The 18,806-nt window shown below is 43.9% G+C and overlaps 1 protein-coding gene across 3 annotated transcripts in view; it reads right to left on the bottom strand.

Annotated features, from left to right (window-relative positions):
* Window positions 1-18,806, bottom strand: part of ALK (ALK receptor tyrosine kinase) — a 405,981-nt gene that overhangs the window by 290,905 nt on the left and 96,270 nt on the right. The gene's annotated exons all lie outside the window — the stretch shown is intronic.

Genomic DNA, 18,806 nt, shown 5'->3' with positions numbered 1-18,806 from the left:
CCGGAAGGGGTTAAGAATCTGAAGTCGGTAAGGGAGCACCCAGAGGTTTTGAGGGAGAAGTTGGGGAAGGAGGTGAGCTTGGGCAGGATGGCAGGCCCGTTTGCAGATCCCCCTTTTGGAGATTTGGTCCTTTCTCCACTTGGAGTAGTCCCCAAGAAGGAGTATGGTAAGTTTAGAATGATTCATCACTTGTCTTATCCTGAAGGGGGTTCTGTAAATGAGGCGATTGAGAAGGAGCTGTGTGAAGTGCGTTATCAGTCATTTGAGGAGGCTGTACAGCTGGTGAGAAGTATGGGCATGGGGGCTTTGCTAGCCAAGGTGGATATTGAGTCGGCATTTAGGTTACTCCCGTTGCATCCTAGTAGTTTCAGGTTTACGGGGTGTTGTTTTGAAGGGGGGTATTATGTTGATAAATGTCTACCAATGGGGTGTGCTATCTCGTGTGCATGGTTTGAAGCGTTTAGTTCATTTTTGCACTGGTGTTTGGTGGAGTTAACAGGGTGGGACAGAGTTGCACATTATTTGGATGATTTCTTGTTTATTGGTCCGGGAGGGTCAGACAGGTGCAGGTCAGTGGCAGAGGCTTTTAGCGGTTTATTGGGGGAATTTGGTGTGCCGGTGGCACATGATAAGACTGTGGAACCTACAACTAGGCTGTCTTATCTGGGAATTGAAATTGATACGGTGGCTGGGGTGTGTAGATTGCCGAGCGAGAAGGTTGTTGCTTTGAGGGAATTGGTGAAGAGAATTGGTGGGAGTAAGAAGGTTAAGTTAAGGGAGATGCAGTCTCTAGTTGGTTCCCTTAATTTTGCTTGTCGAGTGATTCCCATAGGTAAGATATTCAGCAGACGGCTGGAGAGGAGCATGGCGGGGGCTAAAAAACCGTTTCATAAAATCAGGGTGACGAGGGAGTTGAAGGAGGACTTGACTGTTTGGGATACCTTTTTGCAGAAGTTCAATGGGACGGCAGTATGGATTGAGGAGCCAGCTTCTAATTTAAAGTTGAGGTTGTTTACGGACGCAGCAGGTTCTTATGGCTTTGGCGCATATTTTGATGGTAGATGGTGTGCGGGGAGATGGCCTGTGAGTTGGGTAGATGGGGGTTTAGTTAAAAATCTGACTTTGCTGGAGCTATTTCCAATTGTGGTGGCAGTGGAGTTGTGGGGGGAGGAGTTGAGCAATAAGTGGGTTGAGTTTTGGTCAGATAACATGAGTGTGGTGAACGATATCAATAATCTCTCCAGTGGTTCAGGGCCGGTCATACACTTGTTAAGGTTCTTGGTGCTCAAGTGTCTGCAGTGTAATATACAGTTCAGGGCTAGACATGTACCAGGGGTAAGCAACGGGATAGCAGACGCACTGTCGAGGGGCAAGATGGATGAATTCTTTACACTAGTGCCTAAAGCAGAGAAGATCGGTGAACACTGCCCCGCTTGTGTTTGGCAGGTGGTGACCCCATTCTGAGTGGACTTGTGAGAAGATCGTTGGCGGAGAAGACGTGGAAGACATATGCCAAGGAATGGAGGAGATGGAGGGCATTTTCAACTCAGTATCCGGGTGAAACTGTGGCTAACATTTTGTGGAGGTGGTTGGGGAGCATTAAACGGGCTGGTGCTGGGAAAGGAAGGGCCTCCACTGTGGTAGCTGCAGTTTCTTTCTTTTCTCGAGTATATGGGTTGGAAGACCCCTCGAGGTCTTTTGCGGTAAGGAGGGTATTGAGGGGTTGGGCGAGAGCTGAAGGAAAGAGGAGGGACAAGAGGAAGCCGATAGACTCTGGGCGTTTGGTTATACTGTTAGAGGTTTTGGAGTCTGTATGTAGGGACAAGTATGAGATAGTGTTGTGGGAGACAGCTTTTGTGTTGGCTTTTTCTGGGGCATTTAGGGTAGGAGAGTTGGTCGTGGAATCGAAGCAGGGGCAGCTGGGCCTGCGGTGGGGAGATGTGCAGTTGTCAGGGGGGAATGTCATGTGTCTGATTTCTCGGTCCAAGACAGATCAGATGGGTAAGGGGACGTGGGTATCCCTGAGGAAGATGGGTGGGCGGATATGCCCTTGGGGAGCGGTAGTAAAGTATATGGCGGTAAGGGGTAACAGGGATGGAGCTTTCTTGTTGCATGAGGACGGGAGTGCGTTATCTCGTTTTCAGTTTTGTGCAATGTTGAAAAAATCTCTGGCAGCAGCTGGTTTGAATGCAGACGAGTACGGTTCACATTCGTTTCGTATTGGGGCAGCCTCGGAAGCAGCAGCGAGGGGTCTGGGGGAGGAGCAGATTAAGAGGCTGGGCAGATGGAAATCGGCAGCGTTTAAGACCTATGTGCGTGATATTGTCCACTGATGGGGAAGTGGATTGATAAACTTACTGGTTGAAATGTTTGGGTTATGGTGTACTGTCACTGTTTCTGTTTTGTTTCAGGAAAGAAGTCGGTGTGGATTGTGGGGCATTCGTACATCCATTGGGCAGAGAGACGGGCCAGGAGATGTCCTTATGGCCGGCAGTTGGGCTTGCCCATGGAGAAGTGCATGGTCAAGTGGTGTGGCAAGAGAGGTCTGCACTGGGAGGAGTTGCCAAAGAGGATTGATGACATATCCAGAGGGTGCGCACCCCCGGACGTGATCATCGTTCATGCTGGAGGCAACGATTTGTGTCGGATGATGTCACTGGAGTTGATACATGGTATCCGACGGGAGATGGACAGATGGCTGGCAAGGTGGCCAGGAGTGACCATCATGTGGTCTTGTATGGTGCAGAGGAGATGGTGGAAGGAGGCAAGGTCGATGCCCGCCATTGAGAGATCCCGGAAGAAAGTCAATAAGGCAATCAAGCAGTTTGTGTTGGACCGGGGTGGTGTGGCTATTGATTATGATGAACTGATTGACTATACATGTGAGGGTCTGTATCATACAGACAATGTACATCTGTCGGACATTGGGCTGGACATTTTCAACAATGCGCTTCAGGATGCGCTGGAGCAATGGTGGAGTCCGTGAAGATGGTAGGTGGTGGCGGAAAGTAGGGCATGTGGGGGGGCCCTACTTTTGGTGGCGGAAATCACGCTCCCCTTTTCCAGGTGGTTCCATTTGGTGAGGGGCCCCTTGCCGTGGTTTGGCTAGGCGGCTGCCTGCGGTCAATGGGGGAGGAATGGCCTAGGCGGGTCACCCTCTCCCTCACCTTGGTTCCTGCGGAGAAGGAGGGCGTGATTTGTGTCGGGCCTCCCCATATGTGTAAGTTATAATAAAAGGCAGCAGATGCTGCCAAAAATTTTTGCCAAAAATGTGTGTGTGTTATTTATTTCTGTTTTATGTAAGTTTAGCAAGGGAGGGAGTGGGGTTAGCAGGTTCCCCCCTTAAGAGTGAAGAGTTGGGGTAAGGGGTCTCCCGGCGAGGAACCATAAGGGGGGTCTCTGCGACCACGACTGGAAGGTTGCTAGAGGGTTTAGTTGTAGTGGGGGATAATGGTGGTGGTCTCATGAGGGAGTTAAAATGGCTGCTGGAGTTAGTAGAGTGGGTGGGCTTAGCTGGGGGGGCTTTGTGCAGAGACAAAGAGAATTAGCTAGGCAGCGGGAATACCTGTGGGAGGTATGTCAGGTGAGATAGGTGTGAGAGGGGGCGGGGTTAGGGGAATAAAAGGAGAGGGAGTGTAGGATGGGTTAAGCACTTTTTGCAGGTCCCACCCTCCCACCCTGTTTGTGAGCATAGTTTTTGTATTGCTATGTTTTGTTATGGTTTTGTTATATTGCAGTTTTAATGTTTATGTAAGGCGGAAATCACGCTCCCCTTTTCCAGGTGGTTCCATTTGGTGAGGGGCCCCTTGCCGTGGTTTGGCTAGGCGGCTGCCTGCGGTCAATGGGGGAGGAATGGCCTAGGCGGGTCACCCTCTCCCTCACCTTGGTTCCTGCGGAGAAGGAGGGCGTGATTTGTGTCGGGCCTCCCCATATGTGTAAGTTATAATAAAAGGCAGCAGATGCTGCCAAAAATTTTTGCCAAAAATGTGTGTGTGTTATTTATTTCTGTTTTATGTAAGTTTTAGCAAGGGAGGGAGTGGGGTTAGCAGGTTCCCCCCTTATAAAAAAGAACCTTCACCGAATTTGGTACAAGATAATTAGCATCTCAAAACCAGTTCTGGAACCACCATTGAGACATCGGAGACCTACAAGGTACCTGATTAGCAGGTAATTTCATATAAAATAGTTCAATACATTCAATAGCCTGGCACCATGTGGTGTTGAAGACATATTTCAACAAAATCATTGTATGTGAAAGTTTGGAGTTCTTAAGTAACACCTAAGTCTACTGCAACTGTCCAAAAACATTAGCGATTATGATTGTAATAGGGGAATGTGTATAATTTCATGTTCCGCAAATCTGTATGACAATATTTAACGCAAGCAATTCCAACAAACAGAACGCATTTCACTAATCACTGCTCCTGGGTAATCTGCGCAGTTGTGTTCTGTGTCCCCGGTTGGCGGCTCATTTTTCCTTTAAGCCATTAAGCAGACGCCTTTTGTTGTACTTTAACGTCTAATTAAACAGTTGGATCCACAGCAGTCTGTTCAGCTTGGAAAGTATTAAAGTTACTAGAGGCTTCAAGCCGCGCAGCCATCAGACTCACAGCAGAAAGCAAAAAGGAGGCAAAGAGGCTGCGAGTCCTGCCTGATCGGTAGATTAAGTGACTAAGAAAGTGATCCCTGTGTGATCAAGCCTGGGATAGGGAAATTAGATTGTAAGCTTGCAAGAAAAGTGCACTGAATAAAGACAATGTAACCCCCTTACCGCTGGCTGAAGGTAAAATTATCAATCCAAAAAAAAAAAGACTTCAACTAACAATCATATTTTGACATGTTATACAGTTGTACAGAATTATAATTAATTTAATACTGCTCCTATGTACAAGAATATGTGAGGCTGTATTTGTGAGGCTGTATAGCAACCAAAACCAGGAGTGGATTGAAAACACAGAAAGGCTCTGTTCACATAATGTTGTAATTGAGTGGATGGCCATCATTTAATGGCAAATATTTGCTGTTATTTTAAAACAACGGCTGTGGTATTGAAATAATGGCCGTTATTTACTGTTATATGGCGGCCATCCACTTAATTTCAACATTGTGTGAACAGATCCTTTCTGTGTTTTCAATCCACTCCTAGTTTTGGTTGCTATGAGGACCTGACATGAGGACCAAATACTGCCTGAAATATACATAGTGTGAACCCAGCCCCCTACTGCTCCTATATACAAGAATATAACTACTATAATACTACTCATGTATACAAGAATATAACTACTATAATACTGTTCCTATATACAGGAATATAACTACTATAATACTGCTCCTATATACAAGAATATAACTACTATAATACTGCTCCTATGTACAAGAATATAACTACTATAATACTGCTCCTATATACAAGAATATAACTACTATAATACTGTTCCATTATACAAGAATATAGCTACTATAATACTGCCGCCTACATACAGTAATATAACTACTATAATACTGCTCCTATATACAAGAATATAACTACTATAATACTGCTCCTATATACAAGAATATAACTACTATAATACTGCCCCTATATACAAGAATATAACTACTTTAATCCAAACAAGGAGAAAAAAGGGCTTGCACTCACCACAAGTCGCTGCGGATCAATCCGTTTAGTCAGTCTCGACAGACATGTGTGGGGAGGGGGAGTGAAAACAGGGGCGTCTGATGGCTACAGACTGTTTCACATGGTTATCCATGCATCTTATGGCCAGAGGACCGGAAGATGCGTGGTTAACCATGTGAAACAGTCTGTAGCCATTAGACGCCCCTGCTTTCACTCCCCCTCCCCACACATGTCTGTCGAGACTGAATAAACGGATTGATCCGCAGCGACTTGTGGTGAGTGCAAGCCCTTTTTTCTCCTTGTTTGGATTGTACCTACTATAATACTGCTCCTATATACAAGAATATAACTACTATAATCCCCTGTCCCCTATGCATTGGGATCTGTAGTACAATAACACTGTAATGATAATATGTATTGATAAGTAAAAGCGACTCTGTCCCCACAGTCTGCCCCCACAAACCACTTGTACCTTCTTATAGCTGCTTTTAATCCAAGATCTGTTCTGGGGTCCGTTCGGCAGGTAATGCAACTATTGTCCTAAAAATCAACTTTTAAACTTGCAGCCCTCTATCAAATTGGCGTGGCTTAGAGTGTCTGTGCCCTAGGCTTGCACCGCCTCTCCGTCCCTCCTCCTTTCCCACTTCCCCATTAGGAATGCCCCAGACAGGATTTCTCCTATTCATCTCCTGTCTGAACACTGCACATGGGCTGGATCGTTAAGGCACATGTGCTGTGTTTAGACAAGTGGTGATTAGGAAAAATCCTGTAAAGGGGCATTCCTAATGATGAGGAGGGTGGGAAGGAGAGATGGAGAGGCGGTGCAAGCCTAGGGCACAGACACTGTAGGCCACGCCACACCACAGGGCTGCAATTTTAAGAACAGGTTTTTTTTGGACAATAACTGCATCACCTTCTGAACGGACGGCAGGACGGATCTTGAATCAAAAGCAGCCATCCGACGTTACAAACCGTTGGGGGGGGGGGGCAGATTGTTGGTACAGAGTCACTTTAAATCTTTGCAGTACAGGATATATTAGATGGGATTTGGCTGTGTTTGACCTCCGTGTCTATATATTGTCAGTGATTCCTCAGGGAGCTCTTGGTCAGAGTTTTCTGCCATCATCTTCCATTACTCAGGGGATCTCATTCACTTTGCTACAATTAAAGCAGCATTTACAGTATTGCTCATGCATCTGGCAGTGTTTTTGAGGGATAAGCAAATATTGAGACCTTTTAAATTAAGTAAAATATAATTTCCCCTGACAGGTTAGTAAAACAGAAAATGAATATAAAAATAAAGGGAAACACTCAAAAATCCCATTATCTTTTCTAATTAAACTTCTGTCAATAGTAAATGATGTGAACTCTTAAATCCTCTGTGCAGGGATGTCATTATCAATTCCATTTTCCGATCTGGTTCAGATCATCTTACTCACATTCACATCACAAATTAGCAAAATAAGCAATTTGTACCGACCAAAGCAATGACATCAACTACAAGATGTATATACACAGGCTCCATTACACAAAAAGTATATAATGCTTTGTGGTGACCCCCTGCGGTGATATGGCGGAGATACGGCAGGTCACTTGCCAGATTGTAAAGTGTGACACCAGTTCTATGGTGGCTGGCTGAGATGTAGCCGGGCCCTATGATGTTATGTCGTGACGCCAGTGCCGGTTGGGCACACATGTATCGTGGCACACCTGCTTTTATTTTAAACGGCCAGGTATACCTTGTTCCCCTGTGGTCAGTGACCTGCCAGGCTGTTGCGGGGTCCCCCGAGCTATTATCACGGTGGTCCGGAGTGGAGTGATGACTCACCCAGACTATTGGCACTGCCACCCACAAAAAGGGGTGATGACCCTAGGAATGCTTGTGTGCTGTGTTGGTGCGGAGCAAGGAATCACAGAGTCTCTTTATCATAAATAAGATCTGCTTTACTTGGAAAACATTGATGTACAGCAACTCATACAGATTTGCCTTGAAATGATACGTCACACTTTTATAAGACACTTGATAAGTTAGGAATCAGATCTGTAGTGAGCGGATAGAAAGTAGTACAGTCGTGCGGAGTGAGTTGCATGAGTGGAGATTCAGAAGAGTAGAGAGGATGTTGTAAGGGTCCCAGCCCAATTAGTACTGTGCTCTGCCGGGATCTTGGAGGATGAGGTAGAAGAATACTTGAGAAGAAAGAGAGAATACTTGTGCCTGTGTTTTGACTCTTGCCTCTTCACACCACCTGTTGCCCTACCAGTGTCCGGGGACCCATCCTAATGGGTGACACAAGTCCCAGACCTTGTTACCTGGGATAAGCGGAATGCTGAGGGTTCCCTGCTAACATCGGTGCTGAGAGATAGACTTCATAGGCTTCTAGCAACTTTGCTATATCCAGATCAGTTCCTAGCCTTCTGCTTTGTGGATACTGTCATGCACTGTGACTCTCCTTGTCCACAGCAAGGGTTGAGATGATCTCTGTCTTGTCCTCTCTAGTGAAGTTTCTAGACTGCACACTGTGACTGGGGACCTGGCAGAGGGCCAGGGCCCAACTGGAGTACTATAGAGAGCGTTCTGGCTTGCGAACTTCCTTTACAGAGTCTAGTGACAAAAGACCTCTACACTTTCTTTACCCATATGACTTCCTATCTACAGCCCCTGTAAGGTGTGCTGTGAATGGGTGAAGAGTATATGTGTGGAAAGTAAAGCGTGAAATAATAGGACAGAAGAAGAAAACACGCTCATTGGTCTACAGATCCATGTGACATATAAACAGACGATAACTCTTTCAGTTCTACAGCTGTGTTATACCTAGGTGCATATACTTACAATAGAGACACCTTGTGGCGGAACATTATCACTACTACATCACCACTTACATACAAAAGTACAGGCCTTTGCGAGGGGTGTAACCAATAGCAACACCTGTGGTGTGACACCACAGATGCATCAGATGACACCTTAAATTATAGAAAAGGGGGGACTGGGGGTGTATGCTGGTGAAGGGATGAGGGGGCAGGGGGACTTGGGGTGTATGCTGATGAAGGGATGGGGACTGGAGGTGTATGCTGGTGAAGGAAAGGGGGCAGGGGAACTGAGTGCATGCTGGTAAAGGGATAAGGACTGGGGGTATATATTTTGTTATTTAAACTATAAATATAGCAAAATTATATTTTTTTGTCAAAGTGACACACTACCCGAGTTATGCTTGTTTTTTCGCTGAATTTTGACAGGCTAAGCTGAAAAGGTTGCCCATCACTGAGATAGAGGATTTTGAATCCAAGAAAGAGATTGGATTACATTTACATCTCACCACTTAAGGTGAATACTACAAAAATGGTTGAATTCCTCGCATTATGCAATCTCGCCTTAAACCCTATTTATTTACCACCAATACTGATTCATGGAAATATCAAACTGCTATGCACTTGATATTATACTCCTTAATATGGGCTTTGTACTTGAAAGGAATACGTACAAACAAACTCCCTAGAAGTCTCATTGCGACTACTCCTATTGCAGTAAGATATGGTGACACATATGGACAAATTAAAAGTTTTTTGTCTAAACCTGAAAGCGAGATTCAAGAGATTAAGAAAAGTAAATGGCGACGAGACATGAAGGACTCTGATCAAAGCAATATATACAACTGGAATGCAAGGCATGACCAAAACACTGGGAGGAAGAACAAGCGCAACAGCGCACCGAGCGACAACTCGCAGACGCACTATCCAGCTAAAGTTTTTTTTAGGCCAGAAACGCCAAGTAACAACTCCAAAGACTCACCCTACAACAACAAAAAGCCAACCCAAAGAAGGAGCAAGTGGAGACACCACAGAAAGAAACCATGGTTCACAAACACAGAGCACTCAAATGAAGAAGAAGGAGGACCCGATAGTGGAGACATGATTGTGGTAAATATCTCCTTCTTTAATCTTACTGTGACACATATACAGGTGCTTGAGAAAGGACTTACCTATTGCCGTGGCAATAGGGTGGACTGGTTTACTTTAGAAATGAATCTCTGGAAATTTTTACAATGTATTAAACTGGATGGAGGAATACCACTGATATGGTGTCTAGACAGGCTATTACTAATACTGAGTTTAATCTGAAAGACCTGGGTTTATTCTTAAAATCTGATTTTGTGCCCAAACTGTACATGCTAAAGAAACTTTTATTGACATTGTGAAAAGGGATATTGAACAGCTAAAACTTAATATGCCCACAGACTACATTGGGCATCACAATATGACTACAGCTAAAATACATGCCCTGAAGGAATAGCCCTATATCCGCAACATCAACATCAAACCTGTTGATAAAGGTGGTGGTGTCATGGTTATGGACCCTGAGAAATACATGGTGGGAGCTCATCTGCAATTATTAGATGTTACTACTTACAAAATATTCCGACAGGATCCAACAACTTGTGTTATGGATAGACTTTTGGATACAGCAGTTGCCAATGGGTGTATAGATAAAAATGTAGAGAGTACATCATGAGTGAACATCCAGTTATGCCTCTGCTCCCCAAAACACATAAAAACCTACAGGAGCCCGGGGACGCCCAATAGAGTCGGGCATGGGCTCATTACTAAGCAGTGCATCCAAATTTTTGGACGGAATCCTGCAACCCTTAGGTCCCTATTCCACGGGAGCGATAATCAGCCGAATTGGCCCCATTCGGCCCGATTATCGCTCGGTGGAATAGAGAGAACGATTAGCCGATGATCGTGTCATCGACTGATCGTTCATGTAGGGCCAGACCTAAAATCATCTGTCCCCCACCACGCATCGTTACGGTGGAATAGCGGTGCGCGGCAGGCGACCGACAATTTGAGAAGCAGCGCCATACTTTACCTGTCTGGGCTTCTCCTGTGCTCCGTCTTCCTCCCCGAGTCCCGCTTCCAGCATCAGCAGCTCCGGAGCGGCCTGACTGAGCAGTTAGACCGCTCAGCCAATCACAGGCTGGGACCGCCAGTAATTGGCTGAGCGGTCTGACAGCTTAGTCAGGCCGTTCCGGAGCTGCTGATGCGCCGCGGGACCCGGGGAGGAAGACGGAGCGCATGAGAAGCCCGGACAGGTAAAGTATTGCTGCAAGGGCAGCAAGGACATCAGTAACAATGTCCCTGCAGCCCTCGCTTAACAATCATCGGAGCCGTGGGCAGTTACATCGTTGCTCGGCCTGTGGAATAGGGCCCTTAGTGTTTCAGATGCCCTCTTCCTACAGGACACCACACATTTTCTTTGTAAACTTAAGAAGGTGGAGACATCTAGGGTCACTTTGTTAGCATCTGTGGATATTGTGAGTTTGTACACCTCCACCGAACACAAAAAGGGCATGAGGGCTGTCAAAATAGCATTGAGTAATACCTCTTACACATACTGTAAGCATGTCAACTGTTCTTTCTGTCACTTCTAGAACTCATGGACCCAGACATAAAATTCACCCTGACCTATTCTACTGAAGATGTCCAATTTCTAGACACATTAGTTTTCAGGGGGGACTCCACACTCACTACATGCCTCTATAGAAACGACAGACAAAAACACATTATTGTTTTAATCCAATCACCCTCCCAATGCCAGCAAATCCTTACCCAAGTGCCAATTTCTTAGGATAAGGAGGATTGTGGGGGATAATACTAAATTACAGGAGTCACTAGATACATTTGCCAGACATTTCCATAAAAGCACTTACCCTAAAACACTAACTAATAAAAATAGGGAGGAGGTCCTGAATATGGAAAGGGATAGGCTACTACAAAAACAGAGCATAACAGCGGGACCACCCCATATTTTTTGTGACCCAATACTGTGGACTAAGCCAACACATTAACAAAATTATTGACAAGCATTGGCATATTTTAGGTCACAGTTTTCCCAACATACCTGAATTGAATAACCCACCACTAGAAATATCAAAGGCTGCTTGGTCAAAGCCAACACCCGGTGGTACCCGTTCCACCTAACTTATGTTGGGTCCTCTTAGAGCTGCGTAAAAGTATATCATTAAAGGCAAAACTTTTGTAGATCCCCGTACAGGTAAGGAATATGCCATTAAACATCACATCACACGTAAGACCAACTGGGTTGTGTATATACTTACCTGTCTATGTAAACTTCTCTACATAGGCGAAACCACCTATAATTTCAAGCCACGGATTACACAGTATAGGCACACCATCTGCAAACAGAAAATGTACTTACCAGTTCCCAAACACTTTCTAGACATCAAGCATACTGAAAGCGACCTCCGAGTCATGATTGTAGAACATATCCCCATTCCTCCAAGAGGAAGTGATTGACGTGCAATTTTAAAAAGAAGAGAACTTTTTTGGGGATATTTACCTTACAAACACTAAGGCCCTATGGTACAAATGTTGATTTGAAGATACTCCCGAGATATTGCAGTTAAGTCACTTAATAGTCTGGTTTCCCACTTGATCCTATTTCTTCATCAGGAACTTTTGAGTCTAGCATACATATGTGTGAAATGTCTTTTATGCTTTATGCATTTTCTACTGTCGAATCATGATTTTCACAAAAAAAAAAATTTCCATCTGTCTTTCAAATATTCAAGCTGTTTTCTCAGGAAATAGAGGGACACCCACACGAGTGATGACAACGGCCTATTTTTTCAATTTCTTTTTTTTTTACCTATTTTTCTTCTTTTAATACATTGATATGTATTCACATGGTGCGTTTTGTGTTGTGGCTCTTATGCGTTTTGTGCTCTGGAAGAAACTGAGTGACAACAGTGACTTGCAGAAGTTGTTCCAGCAGCACCAGACTCTTGGGTCTGTTCTGCAAGTAATAGGAGCCACGCGGGGCACAGGGGCACCCTGACCAGGAGCCTGAAGCTGTCCTGCATGCCACCTTGTCCTATGGCAAAGCCCTCTGCAGGAACTTGCCGATCATTGGACTTATGTACAGTGGGACATCAGGTCTAATATGTGAGCCTATATGGTGCATGATCGGGAGATACACCAAAGGGGTTAACTCCCCAAGGAGTCCTGTATACTTTGTATCCAGTAGCATGTTTGCTCTCCACTTTTTATGTTTGGCTACTATTGATAATCCACAGTGGAACCTTCACTCCATGATAATTGGTCTAGGCTCCAGACATGCGCAATGGCATGTATCTTTTTATATTTTACTTTACTTATTAACTTTTGTAACAGTGAGACTGTATACACTGTATGATAATGATACATAGATAATAGATAGATGATAGATAATAGAGAGATAGATAGATAGATAGATAGATAGATAGATAGATAGATAAAGTGAATTTATGATACACACATCGAGGGAATATAAGGCTGAGTTTGTTGTCAACATCAGATATATACAGTATATGTGTTGCATGCTCTGTCCTCTCACGGACTCTTCTATCACCTTATTGAAGTCACGACTTCCCACAATTCACAGCTATAAACGTAATGTACTATTTTATAGATTAAGTGGGAGTATAACTTCTTTTTATAACTTTTTTTTTTTTTTGCTTCCTCTTAAGAAGCCTCCACCAGACACTTCACTGCGAGAATCTCACAGAAATATCAGGATATATTTCCATTTCATATTCTACGTCAAAATACATTTTTTATGATTTGTCGGGAGGCCAGCGCCAAACTTATTGCCAGATGCTCATTTCCGGGCGGTAAATCTGCTACCTTTGTGACGATAACTCAGAAGATTATATATTTTACTGGATTTCACATTAAAAATTACGGCCCACACTAAACTAACATTTAGAGCAGAACTAAATAAATATGTTGATTACATCATAATTCAGTTCAGAATCCTCTAACCGCATCATAAACTTCCCAAGGACCGGGAGCATCGGAGCCTGAAGCTGTTTTATAATGTCTGACAAATATAACCAATGAGGTCTGACACATACAAGTCCTACACAGGAGGGGAATGTATAAAAAAAATCAGTTATTATATAATGGGCAGTGCTGCTAATAGCTAACCCAAATAACTCTACCAGTTTCTTATTTTTATCTACATCAGATCAGTCTTTAAAAATATTAACTGCAGCTTCTCTTCCCCTCTCTCAGCAGGAAGTCCCAGCATCTGTCCCCATTGTGAATAATATAGCTACAGCTCTCTCTTCCCCTCTCTCAGCAGGATTTCCCAGCATCTGTTCCTATTGTGAATAAAGTAGCTACAGCTCTCTCTTCACCTCTCTCAGCAGGAAGTCCCAGCATCTGTCCCCATTGTGAATAATATAGCTACAGCTCTCTCTTCACCTCTCTCAGCAGGATTTCCCAGCATCTGTTCCTATTGTGAATAAAGTATCTGCACCTTACTTTTCCCCTCTCTCAGCAGGAAGTCAGAGCATTTGGACAAATTATGAATAAAGTAGCTACAGCTCTCTCTTCGCCTCTCTCAGCAGGAAGTCCCAGCATCTGTCCCCATTGTGAATAATATAGCTACAGCTCTCTCTTCCCCTCTCTCAGCAGGATTTCCCAGCATCTGTTCCTATTGTGAATAAAGTAGCTACAGCTCTCTCTTCACCTCTCTCAGCAGGAAGTCCCAGCATCTGTCCCCATTGTGAATAATATAGCTACAGCTCTCTCTTCACCTCTCTCAGCAGGATTTCCCAGCATCTGTTCCTATTGTGAATAAAGTATCTGCACCTTACTTTTCCCCTCTCTCAGCAGGAAGTCAGAGCATTTGGACAAATTATGAATAAAGTAGCTACAGCTCTCTCTTCGCCTCTCTCAGCAGGAAGTCCCAGCATCTGTTCCCATTGTGAAAACCATAGCTGACCTCTCTCTTTCCCTCTCTCAGCAGCAAGTCATAGCATTTGGACAGAGAGTGAATAAAGTAGCTACAGCTCTCTCTTCCCCTCTCTCAGCAGAAAGCCCCAGCAGCCAGACAGATTGTGAATAACCTGATGATACTGTGCTGGGCTGGGTAAGTAGCAATTCTTTAATATGTTCCCACTACCCACTGCCCCCTTTGGATTTTTCACTGTTGCCCGGAGTACCTCCTTAATTCTACAATCAACAGATGCCCCTGTCTAACAGAATAATCATTTAAAGCCAAGTTATCCAACTTAGCTTACTTTCTAACACCTTACAAAGTCATTCCTCCTTTATACTTAGGGAGGCATTTATTAAGTCCGGCGTTTTTTACGCCGGACTTAAAAATGCCCCCGCAGCTCCGGCGGTACGGGGATTTATGTAGAGGTGGACTGCCTGTACATAAATCCTGTGCGCGCCGGTGCGCACCGCCGAAAACCTACGCCAGCTGAGGACTGGAGTAGGTTTTCGGCGTACATTTGGGCGGAACGGATGATAAATCGCGCGGACTCTGAGTCCGCGCCCTCAGTTCCGCCCACTTCCCGCCTACTTTTCGCCCCCTTTCCGCCCCCTGGCGTACTCGGCGGAAAGTGCCGATTTGCGTATAAAAAAATACGCAAATCGGCACTTTCCGCCAAAAATCATCCGTTCGCCGGATGATACATGTGGCCCTTAGTATCTTGGGATTTTGGTACCCTAGTCTGGCGTAGTGCGTTGGGGCAGTGATTTTTATTAGAACAACACACTTGTAAGCCAATTTGATAAATCTGGGCCTATACAGTATCTGACCTCTATATCACAGGTATCTGGCATTGTTAGCAGTTGTCCTTTTTGTATGCCAAATATTTAGTTAGTAGTGAGTTGTTCAGAACACGGTGACTTAAGACTAGCTGCATCCACTGCAAACACACAGAGGAGAATCTGCTTTATATATTTTCCTTATTCACTCAGGATAATGTCCCAGGATTATTGCCCCAGGATAATGTAGGACATTAGAAAGAAGCTGCTGAGCCAGTTTTACTTTACACCAGATTGATAAATAACTTTCTCGGTGTCCGTCTGGCCATTTATGAAGGAGTAGGAGTCAGAGCCGGATAAAATACAGGAGTCAGAGTTTGGTGGCAAAATACAGGAGACGGAGTTAGATTTGGAGCTGAGGCTTACCAACTCCACAGCCCTGGTTATAACTACCAGGTCTTAGGTTTTTCTGTGAGTGCAGAGACTCTGTGCTGATACAAGCAGTATAATAACTAAGTATAAGGGATAGGTTACTTGGATAAGTGGTTGTACCTACACAAGATATATTGTAAAGTGCAGTAACTTTACATACAGTATTGATTTATGTGTAAAGAATACCATTACCCCACATAAGAGACACACATTTTCCAGAAAACCTTTTTAAACGTCTGCTTCATTTGTAGAGCTGTTTATTGTGCAAACAATCACTGTATCACTTATTTCATGGTCCACCATATATATTCAATGAGATAGTACCATTGGTATTTTTTCCAAAAACAGCACCACTATTGAGTGTGGTACTACTCATTGGCTCAGTTTACTTTCAAGTGAATATACCAGAAGTTTTACTAAATAAAGAATTGCGTACCGTCGTATTGACCCCGCCGCACAGTTTCTATTAATGCCCTCCATACCTCATGGCATTTCCCAGTTCACAAGATCATCTCCAGTTTGTATAAATTGGATACTGAGAATGGACAGCACCTTCAGAATCTGCATGGCAATGCCGATCCAATGGTATGCAAATCTTTATTTAGTAATACATTTACTTTTATTGAAGTGATCTGCAATACCGCACACAAGAATAGTGGTTTACATAAGAACACAGCCATGTTTTTCTAATCTTGATATCCCCTTAGGTTTATGTTGCCTTCAGGCTAAACACATTTGTGCATTATAATCATACTAGGCCTTATTTTCATGACTTGTGCTTTTACCTGATACTGAACCCCGCTTAATCTAGGCCTATAAAGTCTATATGCTCTAATAAGAGTTCATCCTCTTGGAATATTCCACTCAAATAAAAGAAAAACTACTTGTAATACCCTGCCTGACCACATGCAGTGCTATAGAGTAGAACAGGTCAGTGAGTACAGCAGTGGTCACCTACACGTCATTCATCAGAGGATCCGGAGAATACAATATCTATCCTGTCCTGACAGCTGGAGGCTGCTGTACAGCATACAAGTACAAGCCATTGTACTAAACTGCAAGACGCCACCTTGTGGCACTGTATAAATACTGAGTGCAATCTAGCTGCTCTTCCTCTATAAATGTTATATTGTAGCCTTGTATCTGTTGTATGGACACATCTTGTGAGGATTTACATCAACAAAGACAATGGATCAGAACGTTTCTGAATCTTATCTGATTAACCATTTCCCATAAGATTCTTAATACGACAGCGCCTTGTTAGAGAGCAGGTTCCGGGCTTGTTGTACACGTGTTTCTAGTCTTTATATTATATGGCGACAAAGGAATCTATTGTAATTTCAGCATATTAAACCCCCAGATACTGTTAGTCATTCTCTACGATGTAATCCCATCTGTTTACATTGACTATAGATCAATCCATGGTAGGTGGAGGGAACGCCGGCGGCGGCTGCAATGTTTAACTTTGTAATGACAGAAAATTGTAAATATATAAAAGCATCAATAACGTCATAAACAACAGGAAGAGCTTCAACGATCAGTGTGACTTACAAAACATCCTATAAAATTTATGGTTCTTTATATTTTTTTGCAATTTGAGTGTCATTATTTTGGCTTATATACAGAATTATTCTATACACAGTATACAGTGCAATCACTGAGTACATACATTATACTTCAGAGCTGCACACACTATTCTGCTGGTAAGTCACTGTATACATACATTACATTATTTATCCTGTACTGATCCTGAGTTACATCCTGTTTTATACTCCAGAGCTGCACTCATAATGCTGCAGGTTTATAGTTAGTTGCAATCTCCCAGCATTCCCTGCTTGTTCAGTGTCTGCATATAGCTTACATTCTGTGCAGTGTCATAACCCTGGGTTATGCTGTATCGAATGTGTATACCCATAGATTTCTTGTCAGCATTGTGAACTCTGCTGGCTGGTATTGAGCTGCTCTGATGTCCATCACTCAGGATTATCTTATAATAACTAAATAATTAAACTGGATATTCTGGAACAAATTGTAAACATTGTGTATCAATAGAACGTTTTCCGACCATAAATTTCTTTCTGTGAACACCACAGACATTAAGGTCAGGGATTTTCCATATATTAAAACTTATTGAGGAACAGTAACTATTCACCGACTTACCAGTGATTCTCTAGCTGTGGTCTATGATCCCCCACATAGCCGGCCCCCTCCTATACTATGGATACGCCGGACATGAGCAGCTACCATATTCCTTATACCCATATAGACACATGTGCACCTTCACGATCTGCCTGCCAAAATCCTGGCTGGAAAGCAACCTGTTGCAAAATACCTCCCCCACTGCATTGGAGACCATGTAGATTAAGGGCCCTATTACACAAATCGATAATCAGCCCAATCAGGCCATTTTAGCCGATCATCGCTCCGTGTAACAGAGGCAACGATCAACTGATGAAAAGATCGATATGTGTAATAGCGATGCACGGCCAACAGCTGGTGACTGTAAGAAAAAAAAAAAACTCCTACACACCTCAGTCATTGGGCCGTGTTATAGAGCCCTAAGACTCGTCCTCTTTTTTTCTACACCTAATGTCAACAAGGTTGGCAAGCCCAAAAGAATCGACCAAAAGACATGCACCAAGCAACACTTGATAGAGACTCTCGCTTGTCTCCATACATGGCAAATATTTCCTTATGATGACATTTTTGGATGCTCATAAAACTCATCTTTGTTTGGAGGGAATCTAGATCGATTGACCATTGCATCCTGGTAGACTCCATTTACACACATAGACCTATTGGACACCATATTGGTTGGCTGAAATTTAAAGGAAAAGTCCGGGCCCAGACTTTTTTTCCCGCTTACTGGGGTCCGCTGTCCTTCGCTCCTGGTCTAGAGAGGGGACTTGGAATATGACGTTCCAAGCCCACTCAGGCCTGACACGTCACGTCCCAGATCCCACTCAGACCTAGAAGCAGCTGGGGACTGGGGACCTGAGCAGAGGACAGCAGTGCTGGAGCCAGGGACCAGGGACCACTGAAAAATCTAAAGAGGTGGTGGTACCTGTGGCAAAACTACTCCTCCCACCAATACAGACACTGATAAAGAGGATCTCTCCTTGTGCCCACACCCCTCCTGTAACCTAACTATTTCCCTAACAGGATCTATACTATAAAAAAAATATTACAGATGTGTCCA

Source organism: Dendropsophus ebraccatus, chromosome 15 (assembly GCF_027789765.1).
Source record: "Dendropsophus ebraccatus isolate aDenEbr1 chromosome 15, aDenEbr1.pat, whole genome shotgun sequence".
Taxonomy (NCBI): domain Eukaryota; kingdom Metazoa; phylum Chordata; class Amphibia; order Anura; family Hylidae; genus Dendropsophus; species Dendropsophus ebraccatus.
This window is presented reverse-complemented; position numbering and strand designations above follow the sequence as displayed.